General features: G+C 42.2%; 1 long non-coding RNA gene across 1 annotated transcript; it reads left to right on the forward strand.

The window, feature by feature from the left end:
- Positions 1 to 8699: 8699 nt before the first annotated feature.
- LOC142083876 (uncharacterized) lies at positions 8700 to 20505 on the forward strand. Its single transcript, XR_012674181.1, has 3 exons — positions 8700 to 8803; positions 13742 to 13902; positions 19323 to 20505. It is a non-coding gene; the product is annotated as an uncharacterized LOC142083876 (long non-coding RNA).
- The last annotated feature ends 734 nt before the right edge of the window (positions 20506 to 21239 follow it).

The raw sequence follows: 21239 nt of genomic DNA on the forward strand, positions 1-21239 counted from the left end.
TGTGCGCTCTGGATATTTATTGCGGGGGCTCGCTGCTGTGTTGCCCCACTGTTAACACTATGACAGTTATGAGTTACCTACGTCCAATTAGCTCAGATTTGCATACCCGCATCACATCTCCGTGCTGGAATGTGTCTCTTCTGCCACTGGGCCAAATGCTGCTTTCCCTAACAACTCATTAACTCAGGCTTTAATGCAATGAAAATGCAAGCAACAGTGACACATTGGTTTTTTCTTCTCTGGCTTTGCATGGGTGAGCTCTGGTCCTGCTTTCTCACACTCTGACATTCAGAGCAATCTGCCAGGTTTCACCAACTTCCAGCTGGAAAGGGTGCACACTGCTTTCCGTGGGTGCCTGTGCTCACATGCAACCTAGGTTTTTGTGGATCTTTGTTATCCTACCAAAACTATACAGGGCTAGACATTATCAAAAGTCACTCATTTTTCTTGTTCTGGCTTCAGGAACAGGAGAACAGAGTTATTCTGTTGGATTCCTGCCGTGGTAAGTATTCATCAGTCAGCTCCTAGTCTTGAGTTGAGCCTTTGAGGTTCTCTTGGGGTTCCTTGTACACCAGGGACACAGTATAGCACAAAGGATTTTCGAAGTTGTCCTGGAGAATGACTTTCTATAATCCATGGCAAGTCCAAGAATTTTGAATCGAGAGGATCTACAATCATTCTGTCTCAAACCTACCCTTAGCATTTGCATGAACCACAGTTCAGCGGAGAATAAGCTTTGGGCCTACAGTGCAAGAAACACATTCATTATCAAACCCTATTTGTAGATATTTAAGACTGAAAGAGAAGCCAGACTTGGGATGAGGAAGAAGATTTTTTTAAATGCATTTGACTTACTGGTGTGTAAAAGCAGTTCTTATCTAATGCAACTTTTTTTTTTTTCCTTGTTTTTGAGTGCGGAAGTATCTCAATATATAGGTACGTTTAGCAATTTCAGTCCCGCATGGACTTTGGGTCTAATACTCAAAGCCTTGAGCATGCACAGCTCTTGGTGAAGTTCTTCGTGTTTTGATGCAGGAGAGTTTGAAGGTAGGGAGCTGTGTTCTTGGGTCAGACATGCTTTTTCCAGTATTCTTACAAAAGAATGCAAAAAAATTACACCTAAGCTCAACTCAAGCACATGAGTAACACCAGGGGATTACTCAACGTCTGATTTCAAGACTTTGAATCATCAAGACCTTAATCATCACAATGGCAACTTTAAAATGTCACAGCACCAACCACTGCCATGCCACACAATACTGTTCTTTTCTTTCCCTGTTAAGAACAGGTTTGCTCATTCATATTGCAAATAAAGAAACATCTTTAGACCCAAATCTGCAAACAGTGAAGTCATTAAACAACTGACTTCAATTCACACGCGCAACATCACTTGCCTGAACAGTAAAAGCAAAACCAGAGCCTTAGTCAACCCATCACAATCTTTTGGGGTGACAACACTGAAGTCAATGGAGTGGTTTGTAAGTTCAAGACAGACACAAATGAAGACATTCATGTGTACGTGTCCAACCAAATGGGAGTATGGATATTAATTCTTAACAAAGATGGTTAAATATTTTTACCCAATAAAGTATTCAGCAAATATTATACTATTTTGAAGCACATGATAAAAAGGTCTCCTTTTATGTCTTTACCCAGATCTTTAACCTTCGTTGTATTTTGGACATTTGGTTGACAAATAATGAAGCTGTAAGAGTTTGAAAATCCTGTACAGTGCATGTGCCGTCCACTGGCTCCAGACATACATCTACAATCTGGAGTTGTGCAGCCTGAAATAAACACAGCTGTGTTTATCTGAATGTGTGATCCCATGTACATGCTAGAAAGTTCAAATAAATGCACTCAGTGCGATGATGCTGTAAATGCAGCGAGTGCATTTGTCAGATGTGTGATGATGCAATCTTTCAAATAAACAGACTGAGCTGTCTGTTTGACTCCTGAGCTACATAGACATAAAAATATATGTACGTTAATTGAAGCCAATAAAATGAAATCCAAACTAGCTACAAGATCTTAGTTGAACCTTAACTGAAAATTCACTTGTGGTTCTTACACCCAGAATAAACTAGTTCTGTGTGTTGGTATTAAGCGTATGGTGTAAGTTTTAGACAATAATAGACCAATGTAATAGATAACCATCAGTTTTGGTTTTAGTGGACCAATCCTGTTTTTCCCTAAGATGGCCCATTATCTAAGACCAACTCCAGAAATTATAGGATATCCCCAATTTTTCATCTCATCAACCAAAGAGAGAGATAGCTCTATTTTACAGCCAAAATATCTTTATTTGGGATGTGTGGTCTGTTTGGTATTCAACAGAACCAATAGTCTAGAGGAGTAAGTTTCTCATGAGCTGAAGAATATGTGAAGGAAAGAGAAAAACTGAATGAACATAGATGCTATCAAAGCTGTTGTCTTACTCAGAGTTAACATTGGCTCAGTGTTTCACTATAAACTCATTCAGAACATCAAGTTACCGGGAAAAAATCCTCCACTTGAGAAATATGCAATAGTTACTGATGAGTCAGAAGTTGGAAGTAGTGACACCACTACACACTATTAAAAAGTCCTACTTTTCAATACTGTCTGACTGCTCTGCAACCTGAAATAACATCACGGCAGAAGTGTCATTAAGCTTTTTCATTTGTCTTAAGCATATTCACTTGGAAAACATGAGCTGTACAAATGGTCTCGAGAATGGCTACTGTAGAATTAGACCATCAAATTTCTTGACTTATGTGCTTTAAAATCTTGCCCAAAAGATGGCACTAACATTGTTTTTAGTAACATATATTGTATATAGATTTAATTCTTCCCCGATGTAAAAGTATCTTCAAAATGGTCACAAATATATGTTGGAAGAACGTGCTTAATATGCACTACTATACCAGCTAACAATCGCTATACAGAAATTAAGCTTCCTTCACGTTAGGATCATCAGACATACAGAAACTATTGCTGGAGCAGCAGATGTATCTGTCAAAGTACAGAGACACAGAGCTATGAAACCTTCATCCCAACCAGGACTACTTAAATCTATGTAATATGGCATACAATATACCAGAACAGGATCATACATTTAAATCATGCACTATTAAATCTCTTGAAAAGTATGCTAAGACTAGATCAACTTCATTGAACAATTTATATCTGATTTAAAATATTCAAAGAAGTATTACACTGTTGAATTTTATTATCAGTAATTTATTTCAAGTTTTAAAATATTTAAATTACATGCTGCATAAGGAATGGCAAATAGTTTGCATGTCTCCTCAAGCAGTGGAAGCACCTATTTACAATACTTTCACAGCTTACGTTAATATGGTTATTTTGAGTATGCACGGAGACCATCTTTCTTCTTTTCAGTAACCAGATCGTGTCAACGGGCTTGAAGAAGGTGGCCCCAAAAGAGCTAAAAACTTGCCATTGATCTGGCAAGAACGGAGCATTTGACAAGCAGAGGACTCAAGTGGGGCTACTACAATTTACAGCAGCACTGGGGAGAAAAATACTGCTGGCTTGTCTTGCTCCCACTGAAGCCAGCAGAAAAAAGGTCCGTGAAGAGTCAGGCCCAGCTTTCAGCATTGTGAGCTTCTTCTGAACATCTGGTGATTTTTATTTTCATGTCATGCTCCTTCCATAACAGCATAACTAATACAGTTTCCAAAACCCTCAGGTACGTGTTAAGATATTGTGATAAAGCTGAACACTAGATAAAACCAGAGCAAGTGACATAAAAGATAACGAGACAAACGGGTCAGTGTGATAGGTATGACCAAATTATCATCAAGTCTTTTGCAAGCACCATAACGAAGGATAGATTTGAGGGTCAGAGCGGAGAAAGTTTGAAGAGAGAGCTTGGAAACTGAATATAAAGGCAACAGATAAATGAAAGTGAGAGGTAAAGAAGGGCAATGTCATGGTAGGTCTTGAAAGAGAAGTCGAACAGCTTATGCTCTATGCAGTCAACACAAGGGATGTTACGGGATCCAGGAGAGAGCAGCTACGGGTTGAAGCTGTGTTAGAAAGTGGCAGGAGAGGAGGTAGAGGGAGAGTGACGTGCTGGGATGACTGCTGACGCGACAGAGAAGCCAAAGGGAGATGGAGGAAAGCAGGGAAAGGGGTACATGGTCTGGAGGCACAGCAGAGAAATAGGGAAGCGGTGGTATGGAGATATGTCAGAGGTGAAGAAATAGCTAGGATTGGTGCAAGGATAACAGTGAGAGAAGCGAGGAGGACCCATACGTACCGGGCTTCTCTTTGTGGGAGCCATGTAGCAGCTCTAGTCCAAGGATGTGCACTTGCTTATATTGAATTTAGCCCCAAAATGAGGAAGAGAGGGAGCGTGAATTACGCCGACATGATGTATATACAGCTTTTCACTCCAAAAAGATGTACCACAAATGAGGAGGGTGAGGAATTGCAGGAGCTGCCCCAAAGCACATTTAATACTTAACACCACTTCCTTACAAGGTCGAAGTAATTTATGTCCCCAGCCTGCTGCCCTTCTGCTAACAAACCCCTCCTGAAGTCCGTTAGTTAACGAAACGCAAGGAAAAGGAAGGTGAGCTTCTCGGGGAGGGAAGACCTAGCCACTCACTTTTACTTTTTGTTTTAGTTTCCCAGAGACAGAATCAGGTTTCCTTTCAGACTTGTGTTTTTGTTGTTGTATCTGGAGCGAGCCAACCTTTATACCCACCCGCCTTTAAACTTTATTTTTCTTTGTGGGAGGAATTAGTCAGGGAGAAAAGAGAAGTGAGGACCGATGGCTGCACCGCAAAATAGTACCAGAGGCATCACAATGAAATCGGGGAATTTACAAAAGTGAAAAATTAGATACAGCTACTGAGGCCACCAACCACAGGTGGGTTCTCTCATATTAACATAAAACTCCTCAGTTAAGAGGAATCAGAAGAGCACGGTACCAATTATTGTAAGCTGCCATCGCCACTCCCGTCAAGGCTCTGTTCGGTCCACCAGAAAACCCTCACACCGTCTTAGAAGGGCCTGAAAATCCCCAAACCATTGCTGGGAAACTCCCCCCAGCAATATCTCTGCACGCAGAATTTTTTTGTGCTGCAACACAGCAGATCATCTCCATGCAACCGGTTGCTCTTGCATAAAAGTAGAGGTGCTCATCCGCTTACAACCCCAGCAAGCCATCACGCAGGAGCACACCTGGGAAAAAAAATCTCCTACAATAGGGTGCTGGACCATAACAGGACTCTGCTGCTCCTTCCACCCCCTCGCTTAATGAATTTTTCAAAAACCGAAGGGAACTGCCATCCTAACAACAGGAACTGGACAATTTGCAGTAGGTGCTACGCATGGCAGTGCTAGTAGCAGCAGGAGTGCCATGAATATGGAAGTGAGGAGCTAACAGGAGGAAGAGACATTTGGAGAGAAGTATCTTGCTCAGCTTCTCATAACAAAAACTAGTTTTAAAATCTTCAGCAGTGAAGCAAATGGGTAGGGTGTCACCGGTTCAGCTGAAAACTCACTTGCACCTTATGGTCACCATCTGTGGTGTGGAACGTTTTCAACCTTGACAAAGCAGATTTGTCCGAGGATATTTCCTCTCTTTGAAATAAGAGAATTAGCTGTGGTAAAACCGGAACCCGTGTTGGCACATCTACACTCAGGCGATCTCTGGAAAAAAAAGTATATCATTGCAACAAGCGTCTGGTTGCCAACCTGTAAAAAATAACACCCCGCCACCCCCGCCAGCTCCAGCTGTGTCAGTGCTGAGCAACACCAAAGGCCACTGTCTCTTCCTCCTCCTTTTTAAAATATGAAGTGCCTTTTTAAAAGCCCATGAGAAGAAAGGCATATGCAGCAGGTGGTCACATCTGTGCCCACCTCCCTCCATCCTGAACAATTTGCTCCCGAGTGCTCTCGGCGAGGAAAAGGATGGAAACTCCAGGCGTGAAAGGAGGACGAGGGTGGGTGGAAGAGGACAAGGGCAGGCGCTCCGCTCGCATCTCGAGGAGGAACAGAAGATCTTAAAGCCCACGAGCTGTTCGCCCTCTTTCTTGCTCTATCTCAGCGTAACCGCTGTGGGAGAATTCCCCCAGAGCCTAACTAGCTGACAAGCACAAAAATCAACATATGTTTCAGATATGTATGCGCAGCCACGCTCTCTATCACTGTTGAGATGGAAGAGACCACAGAAATATAAAACATAGATGGTTTCCTTTTGATTTGTCCTTCATTTGAGAATTCTCCATTGGCTGTAATTGCATTCATGATACTGCCGTATTTGTGTATTTTTCAAAGAACTGAGGGAATAATCCAAATGATGACTCCAGCTCTGGACACAACCTTTCATTTCAACTCATTTAACTTTTTAATAATTCCTTAAGTATTGTAAGGTTCCTGTGTTAAGCTGGAGAGGAGCACTGCGGACCTGTGGCTCCTCTCTGCTTCTTTGAGGATTTTCCAATGTGACTTTGGACAAATCATTTAATCACCTTGGGCTTCAGACCCCTCAGCCTGCAAAACGGGGATCAACTGACTTCCGTATCTCAAAGGTACATTGTGAGGATAAATTTGTGCATACAACTGCAGATCATGTTTTTGGGGGCCAGAAAATACTTGTCTAAATGGATAGACCCAGCAGTGCATCTTGGTTCTAAAGAGATAATGATGCTCAACTTTCCCTGGCCACCCACCCTGAACGTCACAGGCGTTTTTAAGTTCTGACTTTTGAGGAAGTACACGGCCAATTACTACCACAGCTAAACACAAAAAGTTTAATCTGTTATACCCAGTTTTAATCTGTTTTTTTTTTCCTGATTCTTGTGGTTTAGTTCTTCCCCCAAATTCTCCCATTCCTCCCCATGAAGAGGTGGAAGCCCAGCGAGCTACACTTCAGCAGAGATGCGTAGCATTGTCGGGCTAATTATAATCCAATTAACATAGCCGAATTTAACCACTTCACTTCCAGTTCTGGCAGGCAATGTCACACGCTCCAGTGACACAGGAAGCACCGCGATGCGAATTAAGCATCATGAGCTAGAGGCAACCAGTAGAGACACAGGACGGCAATCGTCTGCCTGCAGAAACCACAAGAAAGGGCTCTCACCATCAAGAGCTTCATATGTAACTCTGGCCTTTAAAATGTGTGACAATGACTCAGAATGAGGAACACAAGAAAATCTGCCGAAAAAGCAGTTTGTCACAATGTGGGATTCGTTTCTTCAACAGCTATAACCTCTGTTTCCTGATTCAGCAACTTTGATGCCTATAAATTAAAGAAATAAAGTGAAATGGCAACGTGTTTACATGGGATGGAGGTAAAACCAGGTCCAAAATGAAAAGCACTTTGGTGGTCAGGAAATATATTGTAATGTGCCTGGATTCAAGACTAGTGTCACTAGTGAAGTCAGGAGAACCCTTGTACGATCATTATCAAAGTCTTAGACTCAAACACGGGTGAAGTATTGGCCCAGCTGAAGTCGGGGCGATACCCCCAACCTCTTACCAAGTGTTTCTAAAGTGCCCAAAGCCCAGCACTGGGGCTGAAAAGCAAAATCAAAATAGAACAGATTAATAATAAATTAAATAACATAAGTTAAAGCCTCCTGGAAATGAAAACTGATTAGCCAGATTTCACAGAGGGTTTCAATTAAGTCTGTTTCTCATTTTTGTTTATCTATATTTAATACTGATAAATAATGTTATTTCATTACAAGTCTCTGAAGGGTGTTTCTAGCCTTTCTTAAAGGGAAAGTTAGGCTTAAAAAAAATCATCACCTATGGATTCTGAGTTAGTAAAATGGAAAAAGCACACTTATTTTTCTCCACTAATGATGCTTGCATGTTTTTTTGCACTCAGTTTCTCCTCTGACTGTGCAGACGCTAGAAATGGAGCTCTACTAAGAGTTCCCATCTTCTCCCTGTGTTGAAAACCTGGAATATTGGCTATCGCCGAGCTTAAATGCTGTGTTCCATGACTCATTTATTCACCCTCAAAGATAAGAGAGGAAGGCCCAAGAAGACCCATTCAACAACTTCCCATCTCACACAGCCCATGTGCCCAAGACCTGAGGACGGGGAAGGAGGAGTTCAGCCCTGCCGTGTAGTTTCCCTCCAGTGTTACGTGCGCTTACACCCGACCCCATCAAATGCTTCTATTTACAGAGAAAGGATGCCAATATTAAAAACCACTTCTCATATAATTAGGAATCAGTGACCAGCACTGGCGGGCAAGCCTTTATCCGCCACATGATGACCCTGGTCCTACCCGTCCTTGCACAGCGAGCAGCAGAAATTCCCTGGTTTCAGCTGCTGGAGATCAACGCCCCGTCCTGGAGGCGGGCAGGTGAAAAGCTCCCCTGCATACCTGTTCTTTAATTAAAAAGTGTGTAAGGTGGAAAGGGGCAGCACGTTAATGGGCATTGGCCGTAGCTGAGGAGACGGAGCTTTACACACAGCGGCAGCACACGGGCGAGGGTTTCGGCTCCGCGCTCCTCCCGCAGGTCACCCTCCTGCTCCCGGACGGTAATTTGACAGCCATGTACCATGCCAGTAATGCAGAAAACAGCATTGCATTTCCTAGAACTGCTTAACACTGTTTAATTGTGCTAATTTAACCCAGGTGGTCTCCACAGCAGCCTTTGCCTTAGGCCTGGAGAAAAGCAGGGAGGAGAAAGCAGTCAATTTGCTCCGTTCGTGCATGGGAAGAGTTCAGAAAACCCGGTTGAGACATGCAGAAAGAAGGTGTAGCAATTGCATGCTTCCTATCGGCTCCTGCAGTCTTTGGATAGCAGCGTGTGTTTTGCAGGTAAGGCACTTATCAGCGGTGGCTTCGAGGAGTAGGGTGCCGTAAGCTGCGGAGGCTTTTTTTTGCTTGCAGGATTTTCAGATGCAAAGGACTGGGATTTTCTTTAATTTCTGAAGAATCCAGGTGACTATCCATCGTGTAATATAGCTATGCCATAACAACCAGCTAAAGTGGAGAGGTATGAATGTTATGCCAGAGCTCTTTTATTCGAATAACTGTATCAGAAGGAAGACGGGTGGCCTTCAGGAGGGATGCAGGTAGCGCTGCCTGGAGCTGTCTGGTGGCGGCTGGTGGTGCCAGACCCTGGTGCTGCGTCCCTGGCTTACGAGCTGGAAATGATGTTGCTGAACTAGGATGACCTTGTTACTTCAAGTGGAGCCACTTTTTTCAGCTCCCAGATTTTATCCAATTGTCTATTTGTTTGGCAACCTGAGCAGAGCAGTGTCTCCAGCTGGCCTGCTGGATGTCTGAAAGACTAAGGCTGTCTGTGAGCAGATGGGAATGTTCCCATATTTCTGTCTGCAGCTCTCAGGGACCCGACTGAGACTCACAGTGCTCAGTATGCTGAAGGAGGGTGCCTAAAAAATGCCATAGCAAATGCAGCTGGAAAGTCGTCTTTTTTTATTTGCTCATTTTATTTCTCACACCCAGGTCTGAATCTAGTGATGCACAGAAAGGAAGGGTGGTGCCTGCTCATTTATGCGGTGCTCTCTCCGTCCTACTTCTCCAGCAAGTAGGACATCTGGGATTTGTGGTCTCAAGCTTCAATCTCGCGCCTTCAGCCAGCACCCTCAGCCCTCAGAGCAGAGGCTGAGCCCCAAGCCCCACTCTCTGCGCTTTGCGATACCGCAAAAGATTCCTGCAACCGGAGGAAAAAAAAGCAAAAGGAAATACAGCTTTGTCATTCAGTGCTGGGAGCACTCACCAGGACAGGGGAGCCCTAAGCTGTGATTCCTGCTGCCTTCAGAAGTCTGCCTTGGGAGCAGTGAACTGAAATTTCCCTATTCCTACACGACTGCATTCACAGCCATGCTCCCTCTCTGCTTTTCAGGCGCCATAAGCCGTGTCTGCACCATCCACGCTCGAGTCCAGGATAGACAGAAAACTGACTAAAGAAAATTAAGCTCCACCTTGATGTCCCACTTTTCTCAGGCTATGTTTTTGCAACTTCGTAGCAGATGGTATGTCTTAGGTATATCACTTTGGAGATGCCAAGTGATGTACTATCTATCAGTGTTTTTATTTAATGAGGAGGGAAATTTTGACTCCTTCTTACACTTGGGAAGCTGCAACATGGAGACAGGTGTGATGTTATTTCATGCTGCTGTATCATCTACCCAGAGCTCTTAATTGCTATTTTTAATCTGGACACTAAAGGAACTATTAATTAGGGAAACATATCCGGGTGCCTAATACAAATTGTAGAGGCTATAATGGTGTATTATAGCATCTTAATTTTCTTCAGAGACTACAATTAGCAGTGAGTTGGTCTGCACTATGATGATTTTTATTTCTTTTATCTGACAAAAGAAAGGCTGCAAATACAGGGCAGCTGAGTCATAACAGGAGACGGACGGGATTCCAGCCCAAAGCGCCTTACGTGCGTGTCCAGCCAATGCACTTAAAAGGAGCCATTTTACTTAAAAGCTGACGCCTCTAAAGTGAAACGCGGAAACTGTTAAAGGGCTCTGTGGCACACGGTGACAGCTTTGCTTTTAACTGCAGTAGGACAAATATCGGGATCTAATACTATATGGTATTATAATTCAATAAAAGAAATGAAGCAAGGTACAACTGAGTTAGGAGGAAAAATGTAAGTGACTGGGGTGTAGTTATGTTTTTAAAATGTGACGTAGATGACAATGTTGCACATAACTGCTTTTAAAAAATGCCACAGTATTTTACCATTTATAGATAGCCAAGTCCTTGGTTTTATATCTCGGTTTCAATGTGGCACAAGTTTCCACTACCTGCACGTCAGATCATAGATGCCACATTTTTGGAGGACTTTCACTGTTGAACAGATGTAGTCCAACCTTCCTGCTTCGTGAGATCGCAAAGGAGGATGATCGTGTTGGTGCAAGCTAACTTTATTTTCCTTTTCACAATGAAATCCTCTTTTTTTGAGAACTTGGACTTGTATGGGAAAATATTTATTAGTGAAACAAATTTCTTCTGTGTAGGGACTTGATTATCAAGTCAGCTGAAATCCATAAAGGGTTATTGAAGATTAAATACTTATCTCTTAGGTGTTCCTCTGCCACATCTGAATAAAAAAGTGGGAATTTTCCCTCCAGAGGAACCTGGATGAGGTTCATCCATGTCCTTCTAAGGAAGCTGATGCCAGTACTGATCTTATCGGGTCTCTACAAACAGCGAGGGAGCAAACTCTTTGCAGTGGGTATTTTTCATCGCAAAAATGTAGCAGAAAGGGCAGAAAATGCAAAGAAAGAAAAAAGGACCAGCAGGAAAACACTAAAAAATAGTAATCAACTGAAAACCCTACGTGAAGAGATCACACAGCTGATGACCTTAAAAAAAACCCTAGCACCGAAGTAAATCCCTCTCCTGCCGTCCCTGAATATACCTTTCATTCCCTCTCCACAAAGCAGAGGTACAAGCCACTTGGAAGTAAACCAAAAGTGTGAGCCTGTCTTCTGCTGACGCGGGTGGGAAACCCCCTTCTGCCCCACAAGTCCTCGCGCAGGGGCCGTTGCGATCGTGTCCTCGTGAGGAAGAAGAAGAAGAGAAGCGATTGACTCCACCTGGCCTCCTCGCAGCTCGCGGGATGCTGCGGTGGCAATGGCCAAGGGGATGCCCAAGCCTTTGGTGCAGCACACGGGGAAGGCTCTGGCAGGTTCTTGTGCTCGTCACCGCCTGCGTCGGTACTTCAGCCCTGTGTCTTTCAACATCCTCACCAGCTCCACAACTGTAGAAATGGGTTTATTTTAATCTAGGACGTCTCCAAAATAGATTATTCATAACTTGCTTCCTTATGTTTCTAAATACGGGTAAGAAAGCTGATGAATGAAGGAGGAAACGGGATCTATCGGAGGCTATGCCCCCCATTTCCCTTTCCTTTAGAAAATACATAATAATCAAATGTGTTCGTGTGATAGAGACTTCGACATAAAAATCTGACCAGCCCACCACCCGCTTTGCCGCCGGGAAAGCCTGCACCATCGCTCTGCTCTTGCCTTGGCTCGATGCGGGAGGGAGCTGGGAGGGGGACAGCAGCAACCCAGGCAGCCTGCAGAGCCACGCTCTCTTCTTGGAAACGTGGAAAGGTGATTATGGATAAGCTGGTGGATTGTGCCCAGAACCAGAAGATCTCAGGGCCACTTAAAGAGGTTTAACTAGCTGAACGTCATCAGTTCTCGGCCCTGGGGTGGGGAACTAGCCCCCCATACTTTCACGAATGCTTGCAAAGAGATATAGCTTAGACTCAGTGAATATTAGAGACTTGGTATTGTGTTTTAAATTAATTCTTCGACCTATACCTTCATCTGCCACGGTACGAATGAACATTACAGGCTGAACATTAGATATTTATGTTCATTTAACAATCTGTAATAAGCTATCGGGGCTGATTTTGACATGTACATTGAAGTTATTGCTTTTTTATCAATATCACGGTACATTTGTCAGCAGAGAATGATAATTATATTGCTATGTATATAACCGATCTTGTAGTGTGACATTCTCTACACTGTGCACAAATTGAATACATTTCATCTTAAACACAAGCCTATTAATTAAAATCAGAGAGAAAGAGAGAATTTTAAACTGCCAACTGTGGAGCATCTCCGACCAGCGCCTTCTCCAGTATCTTCTTCTCCAGTAAACAACCCGGAGTCCCACACGATCACCTCCTTGTCTATTTATTTATTTGTTACAGGATACCAGAGGAAATGCAAGGTCAGAGGTCTGAAATCAAGGGCACAAGAGATAGGACAAAAAGGGCTGACAAGGCTGCTGTAAAAGCATGAGAGCATATTTCTGTATTACAGCAGGCATCAAGCAGCATCTGCTGTAGTTATGGCAGCAAGAGTAGCTTTCGTTCCGTTCCTTGCTTTTCACACACCAGTAACTTAGACAAATGCACTGCATATGTGGACACAGGTAGTCATCTGCACTTTTCAGAAGTGTCCAGCCAACTCTGAGTTTTAATTACTTCTAACTTCTATATTAATTTCCTTCCAACCTGGCTGCTTTTTTTTACAGCCTATGATGAACTAAATATGCGGCCAGGTTTCAAGAAAAAGTAAGTTTAAAGCAAGACAAAGCAATGACAAATCTTAACTCGCACGTACTAGAATATACAGGATTTTATGCACAAGGAAGGGAAGACTTAAATAAGCCAGTAACAGCACTGAAGATCTGGGAAGGATTTCTTTGCCATAGTTTAATGGAGATTATAAGAGAGAGAATGAGTCAGACCATACTTGAAAACTAATTGCCCATTATCCCGCTGTGATGACGGTTAACCTTAAGATTTTCTGCAGTTCAGGTTACAGAAGCAGTGAAATGCGGTTATTTTTATCAACTGACCAAAGCGTAAGAAAGCTGTAGTAAAAATTCACTGGGAGAAGTTGCAATCATCAACATTTGCCTCTTCTAGCAGAGTATAAAGAAGAGAAAAAGGAACTGTACCTTACGCCAAAGTAAAAGCCATTGCTCAGGAGTTTTCTACGGCATATAAAATCTCTATGCCCGAGCATAAAATAAGGCAAAAGGAACTCTGGTAAGGACAAGTAGTATAGGATGAAAGACCAGGTACTAGAGAAGCTCCAGCCTTGTAATCAGCTGAAGGCCTAGATTTCATATTATGGTTAAAAGTAAAGATGCAATATCAGTATTAAGACCAGAGATAGGGCAAAAAATAGCATGGAAGTAATTGCCAGTCATCTTACCAAACTTACACGGATTTTCTCTCAGCAGCAGAAGATGGACCTGCAAGAATATATTCCTGAAACTTCAGTAACTTTGACAACAAGCAGTAAGGCAGTGCCCAGGTCAAAAAGGGAGGGGGAGAGCAGGACCAGCGTGTGGAGAAGATACTCCTGCGTTGGATGTAACCGAAACACGATACTGTGAATGTAGGTATTTCTTTCCTATTTGTGTAAATGTCTTCCCATGGTATTTTCCATAATAAACATTATTTTCCTTTCCCCTTAATAGTTTTCCTCATTTTAGATGTAAACTCTTGCTTTGCAAAATTTCCTTATTGCCACAGAAGGGTGCTAAGGGAAAGTGCTTGGCTTTGATATATAGATTAAGTGATGTTTATTAATTTCAGAAGCATCTCTTGTTATCAGAATCCGCCCACCTCTGCTTCCAACAGTACCTGTCAGAACGGTTACGTGAAATTAGCCCAAACCATCAGATTCCTACTGCAGAATCAGAAAACAGAAGTTTTCCAGTTACTAATAACAATACCACTAGACAGCAGTTGAGCTAGTTAGCTAGAGAGAGGCAGATTTTTCTGCCTTTTCATTCCCATGCACAGATTTAGACAAGAAGAGGCTCGGTTTAGCTTTTAAACGTGACAGTGTAGCTAAGGTTGCTTTTCAACTTAAATTGACTGTATCCCCTCTACGTATTCTGCAAATTGATGTGACCATGCTTCCACACGACTCGGTAATATATTCTGCGCTAATAATGTAATCATTTACAAAACACACTCCAGTTTATCATGGAAAAAAAAAAATATCAAAAGACGAGCATAATCTCGGAAAGATCTCATTCCACTACCAACTCCACAAACAGCCACGTGTTATTTTTTTCCAGAAATGACTCAAAAGATCACCTGGTAATCCACTGGCTGGTACCCAACAGCTGCTGTTAGGTAAAACTCATAGCAAGGAGCTCCAAAAGGGCACGACGTTGAAAACCACCATGGGCTTTGCTTTGAAACCTTTCTTTCGCTCTCACCTGCTAGGCTGGCACAGCTGAATTTTCCCATTCTTGTCAAATCTTTCCAGTTTAAGATGAGTAATAGTGCCAGGTTTCTGAAGAAATATACCACTTAATGTCGTATTCTCTGGTAAAGATCCTCTTAAACACTTTTATTTGCAAAGGTTACTACGACAGCTGTTTGGCTTGAATATATTTTCAAAATGGGTATTTATGTTCTTCCACAGCTATTTGAATTCTTCTTTTTCTTCGCGTGTTGTATCTAAGATATGAATTTTTATCAAATTTGGAATGTGATTCGTTATTTAATTTATCCGGACCATTCTGTTTAATTGCTACAGTTCACCTCATCTTCTGCAGGGTATGTACATCTTCCACCTTCGGTCTTTAATTGACCGCAGTTTTATTTGCTGCATCTTTTTCATCTTATCTTAACTGACTGTGCTGTGACAGCTGCTTTTGAAATACCAGGCAGAAAAGACGAAGTGTTTTCATAGATTTCGAGGCCGTCACGGTTCTCCAGCCTACCACCCCGTGTGAGGCAGATCACAGACATTTACACAGTCTACCTCAATTTTGAGTTATTGAGTCTGCAGCTCAGTCACTTGTGGTTGAGCTAGAACATATCTTCTAGGAAGTTTTCCAATTTCAAAGACTTCGAGTGACAAAAATTATCCCACATCCCATGTGTAGTATCCAAATGTTAAATTGTTCTAACAGCTAAATTATGTGCAATGTTAAAAATTTACACCTCATTTCTGATATAACTTTTTCAGCTTCAGTTTATAGACAGACGACCATTTTATGCCTCTATCTGTCTTGTGATTAAAAGGACTTCTAGAATTGTGTATTTTCTCTGATTTATTTAACGGGCTTAAATGCAGACTGAAATAAGTGGTATATAACTGTAAAAGGATTTTTCAAAAGATAATTTGAGTGCTCACTGGACAGTTACGAAGGCAGATAGTGAACATACAGCTGGGTTTTATATATATATATATATATATGAGCGTTATATATTTACATATATATGCTACAGGTATGGAGAAGGGACTAGATGCCCAAGTGGGAATTTCTGTAGGAAATCTCTCATACCAACACAATTGTTTAAAGGCTAGTCAGTCCAGGGCATGCTTAAATTACTAACGGTCGTGGTTTAACCCCACGACACTAACTCTGCTTCCTTCCTCTTCTTCATCTTCTCGTGGGCATCTTGGAAACGGTTCTCAGGTCTCAGGTGCGTAAGGTGAATACGTTAGGTGTTTCTTGTAAGCATAGAGGGAAGAGCAGGGTAGCAGAACTACAGGCTGCGATGGTACAGGCAGTGAGGGAAATTACCAAACATTTCATGAAAAGTCTTTTTTTTTTCATTTCCCTTAGTAGCTTGGCAACATGTAATTCTCTAGTCTCCCGAACCCTGTCATCTAATGTTAGGATTCAAACAGCTAGCAGACTGTAAACAGGAGAGATTAGTCATCCTCGGATCCCCAGCAATACCATTTTGGAGAGAGGGAGAGTGGTTCCTGTACGACCCCGCACTGTTTACATTAGGGTAGCAGCAGGGAAGAACATGGGAAAGTCAGATATGAGTGGCACTTTAGAAAAAAATTGAAAACATTTGTCAACACTGCGACCTACTACGTAATAGTTCACGAGCGGTGCTCAGCGCTGTCTCACAGATGCCCTTCAGTAGGATGAACTGGAGCATCACGGTCGAGTTAGCGGGAGACAGTCTGTTGCTCTATTTGAGCTGGATTCCCACTTCACCATGGTGACCAAGTGAGCTGTATCTGATCTGCTATTCTGGCAAGGGCCTCCATCATTTTTCTGTCTTCTCATCGCAAGACTCCTCATCAGAGTTTTCCAAGAAACCTCAATCACTGTACCTGACAGAGCCGGACTTCTTTCCAGCAAATGAACACAAGGACCTGACGCCGTCTTTGGGAAAATACGTTCTTCCCTTCTGGAAGGTTTCCAAAGGGCAGGCTACCCCAGCAAACCCCCTCAAGGACAGATAGCCTAACAGTAGCTGACCCAAGGTTGTGTTTTCGGTTTGTGTATATTAGCAGTAAAACAGAGTACGCTAACGGGATGAGTAAAGGTGTGGCCTTTCAGTACTCAGGGGGCTCATAAGACAGATGGGGACAGACTTCTTAGTAGGGCCTGTAGTGATAGGACAACAGGGAATGGTTTTAAGCTAAAGGAGGGTCGATTCAGACTAGATATAAGGAAGAATTTTTTTACGATGAGGGTGGTGAAACCCTGGCACAGGTTGCCCAGAGAGGTGGTAGATGCCCCATCCCTGGAAACATTCAAGGTCAGGGTTGGACGGGGCTCTGAGCAACCTGATCTGGTTGAAGATGTCCCTGCCCACGGCAGGGGGGTTGGAATAGATGACCTTTAAAGGTCCCTTCCAACCCAAACTATTCTATGATTCTATGGTGCCCTTTCAGCATGCGTTTGAGCATCAACTTTACAAATACATACCTGATCATTTTGAAGTCGCCAGCTCCTACGCGATGAGAATAAGTCGGAGTGATGTTACCTTTAGCTAAGACAACCCGGCCTCGGAGGTGCCGTAAGAGTCATCCAAGCCCTGTGCTATTGTTCCTGCTGCTGTGTTTTGTCTGGGCAGCCCAAACTCTTATAAACAGGAAACTGGAGACTTCAGATGATTTCTCCGCTTGAATACAGATTGATAGAAGTATTCGAAATTGCTGCCCTTCTTAGAAACAAAACTCATTTATATGAATATTCATAGGCAATTAAACTGTTGTGACTACTTAAGAAAATGCCTTACATATAGATTAATGAGTGTGTGTTTAGGCTACAGGTCTTGCTCCAGGAGCTACAGATATCAATCTACTATTCAGTCCTTAAGCTGCTAGCAGTCACGTTTTTTTCCTGAAACTCTTCTCCCATAAATACCAAATAAAACTATAGTTTGTGCAATAGTCCCAGAGATATCAGTTGACCCAGACTGTATTTGTTTGCATGAGACATCTTTACAGCACTCTGGGGGGAAAAAACCAGAGTTTCAAAACCAGAACATCTATCCTCAGACAAATTTGCTGAACTGCGGAGCCTTATTTCCTGACTTCCAGGTATTTCTTTTGGACTAGATACAGTAACACTTGTACATCATTCTGAGTCACTCCTTGTGCATATGTGCACATTACATCCATTCTCTCCTGCACTGACAGGACATTGCCAAACGATTTAGTTTAGATAGAGCTGGCTCTTCAGCATAATTTTTCACACACACATTTTAGCACACTGAAAGCTGAATTCTGATTTACAACCTTTTTGGAATTTGTTTTTCACCGAGGTTTATGCCAAAGATGTTTTATTCATATAAAACAAATGCCTGACATTTGTTTCATTAAGATATTAAACTTGCACTCCGTTTGCTCTCACCAAAGACACCAGCCACGTAAAGGATTGCCAGGCCAGGCTCTGGCACGGGCACGGCTAAGGGACTCGGAAAATGGCATGTGAGCTCATCTTTTGCAGCTCTGACTAGGCAAGCCCTGTTCAGAGCCCTGATTCAGTGGCAATTAAATAAACCAGAAAAGCACCCAACCCCACCCTTTGCAGCTGGAGCTTTGTCTGAATGTGATAAGAGATCATTAATTTTCAATTTGACCTCAGCCTATAATGTTCAAGTGGCCTCTTTGTTCTCACAGCGATGTTACAAGCAAGGTCTGAGTCAAGGGAACTGGAAAGGAAATATTAAAATAGTCCTAAAAACCTCTTTAGTCTTGTGATCTCCCTCCTCCTAACTTAACTGCGCACACCTTATCCATCGGACCATCACGGCTCCACGACATGGATTTCCTCTTGGTTACTGCTTCTTTCCCAGAACAAACACCACTGTCAACCAAGGTGACCAGTTGTGCAATGGTAATAATGAATATTGAACCATCGCAGCAAAAACGTGTTGTGAACAAACCCACGGGGCAAAGTTTATTTATGTCAAATGTCTGCGTGTAACATTTGTAACTATTTACAGGCAGAATAAAAGCTGAAATTCACTGATTAAAGGGTTCACTGTGAATAGCTCGTACCGCTCTGAATTCAAAGACATAGTCGAAGAAATTGTTATTACAATCCACCGCAGAAAGAGCTATTGTGAACCTATGGGCACATCAACAGCTGTCTATGGAAAATTATTATTATTAGAGAATAGAAAATGTCCTATTTTTAACAGATAATCCCAGAATCTGGGTTGAATTAGAATGAAGGAGAGCCCATCTTTCACATCCTTTTTCATTCAGGCATTTGGCAAGCCGAGACTTTACAGAATGTAATTTAGGATGTTTAAGTTGCTGTTTGTTACTGGTGGTTTCTCATTGTAACACCTCGAATACTTCGGCAGAGGACCTAAGGCTTGGGTCCTTCTGTAAATACACGACTACTTACTACAGTTCTTAGGTGCTTTAGGCTGCTCAGTTTGGGTTCACAGGGTTGGATGCAAGGGGTGTTTTAGGGTTGTTTTAATGTGTTTTCTCTGCTTTTAAGCAAATCCAGTTTTCCATCGACTAACTCATGCTTTGTACTGAATCAGAACATTCAAATCTTAAGATCTCTCTCCCTCTGACAGAACTAACAGGACTGGATGGCACCAGAACTGGGACCAGCACTCGCTAGAGACTTCATTTTCTCTTCTTCTCTGTGGATGCTCTGGAGGAAGAAATGCTGTTAGGGGATCGTCCCATCAAATATGAGGAAAACGGATATGTAATACCTTGATTGTATCTTCAAAAACCTTCACGACAGCCCGAGACCTGCTCAGAAGACTACGGAGCTGCATGTGTCTGCGGCAGGCAAAGGACACCCTGTGCTCCAACAGAAACTTGCTACAGCTCAACCCGCATCTCAGCTCGTCAGAAAGAAATCAAGAAAGAGGGTGGACAGAAAAAAAATGATTTCACCACTGACTGCTGATGCCCTGCCCTTTGTGGAGCAGAAGACCCCGTTTGTTCTGGCTCCATTTCTCAGGGCACCTTCAGAAGGTGCATGTGCTTCCAAAATGTCTTTCTGCAAAGAGAAAGGGAAGGGAGGTTGTAATACCACTCATGCGGAAAGTCAAACCTCCCAACTTCCTGAGATGTAAATTTATGTTTGCTCACCCTATTCATGTAAAAGGCGTATCCATCTCTAGAAAGCTATATGGTGCTTCCAGGGTTACCCTCCGTAGCCCCACATTTCTGTTGCGTGTTGGGGAGGGATACGGGGACACAACAGTCAGTCAAGTCAGGAAAGGCCTTGGACATTAAGGAAAGAAAAACCTGAAGGGCGGTGGCATAATGACTGCTTACCAAAATATATTAAAAAAATAAGATAATGAGATTTCTGTTAACTTGCAAATTATAGGACTTTAAAATTTCCTTTCCTGAATATGCAGACTTTAGGTTTTATACCTTAAGTAACCGACCTCAAGGAATATTTTCCCTATAGACCTGAACTATTTTATGCAAGTTTAAGGGTATTGGAAAGGGAGGGATGATGCCTAAACTAGTTAATAAGATGTTTGGTGACTTCTTATCAGAGTCAAGTACAGAAACTAATGAAAAAATGTTCGGGTTTTTCGATGCTGCCTATTAGACTTATAAGTATATGTAGCCTTTCTGGGAAAAAAAAAAAAATAAATTGAGTGTGGGTTTGATTAAATTTCAGCTTCCTGATGATATATGTCCAGATAATCAGGGAAAACAAGGATTATCTAGGTTCCACCACATTATGTGACCTACGCGAACAGCTCAGGCAAGTCAGGCAAAAACTGAGACCTGATAACACTTTATAAATACCCAGATGGGGGAAAAAAAATACTATGAAATACTTTTACAGAGAAATCGTGATTTTGAGCAAGTTTTCTGCTGGTCAGTGGGCAATGCTGAAACTTGAACCCAGCACTGATTTGAAGTATTTTTGCACTTCTCAGCTCTGGTATTAATCTGCAGCAGAGCGTCAGCGAGCTGGTCACTCTGTGCTGGAGTGATTATCGCTGAGCTGATGGATGTAACTGCAAATATTGTGAAGAGTTCTTCCAGATCTGCACTTCGTATTGCAGCTGTTAATATTCTTTTTATTGCTTTGTTTTCTTATCCAAATTTTAGTTGCCTGAATGACATATTAATTAACGAAATTCAGAGTTAGTTAATTCAACAACTGGAAGGCTTATATTTATCATTGTTCAGTAATACTATCCAAATGTCAGCTCTTAGTTTGAAAAATTCCTCTGAACTAGTAAACCAGAGAATAATAAAGATACTATAATTTTCTTTCACTAAAATAAACAGAATATTTTCTTAGTTAATTGTTTACATGTCTTACTCCTGCCACTTCTTTCCTTTCATCCTTATTTTCCTTGTTTTCCTTTATTCACATTTCATCTCTTGAACTCCTTATCTCTCTAATCCCTTATCCTTTATGTTCTTGTTTTATCTCTCATTCCACCATTTTATTCCCTGTTTCCTAAGCCTATCTCCCTTCCCATGCTAGGCTCCCCAGGCTTTAA

This window comes from Calonectris borealis, chromosome 6 (assembly GCF_964195595.1).
Source record: "Calonectris borealis chromosome 6, bCalBor7.hap1.2, whole genome shotgun sequence".
Lineage (NCBI taxonomy): Eukaryota > Metazoa > Chordata > Aves > Procellariiformes > Procellariidae > Calonectris > Calonectris borealis.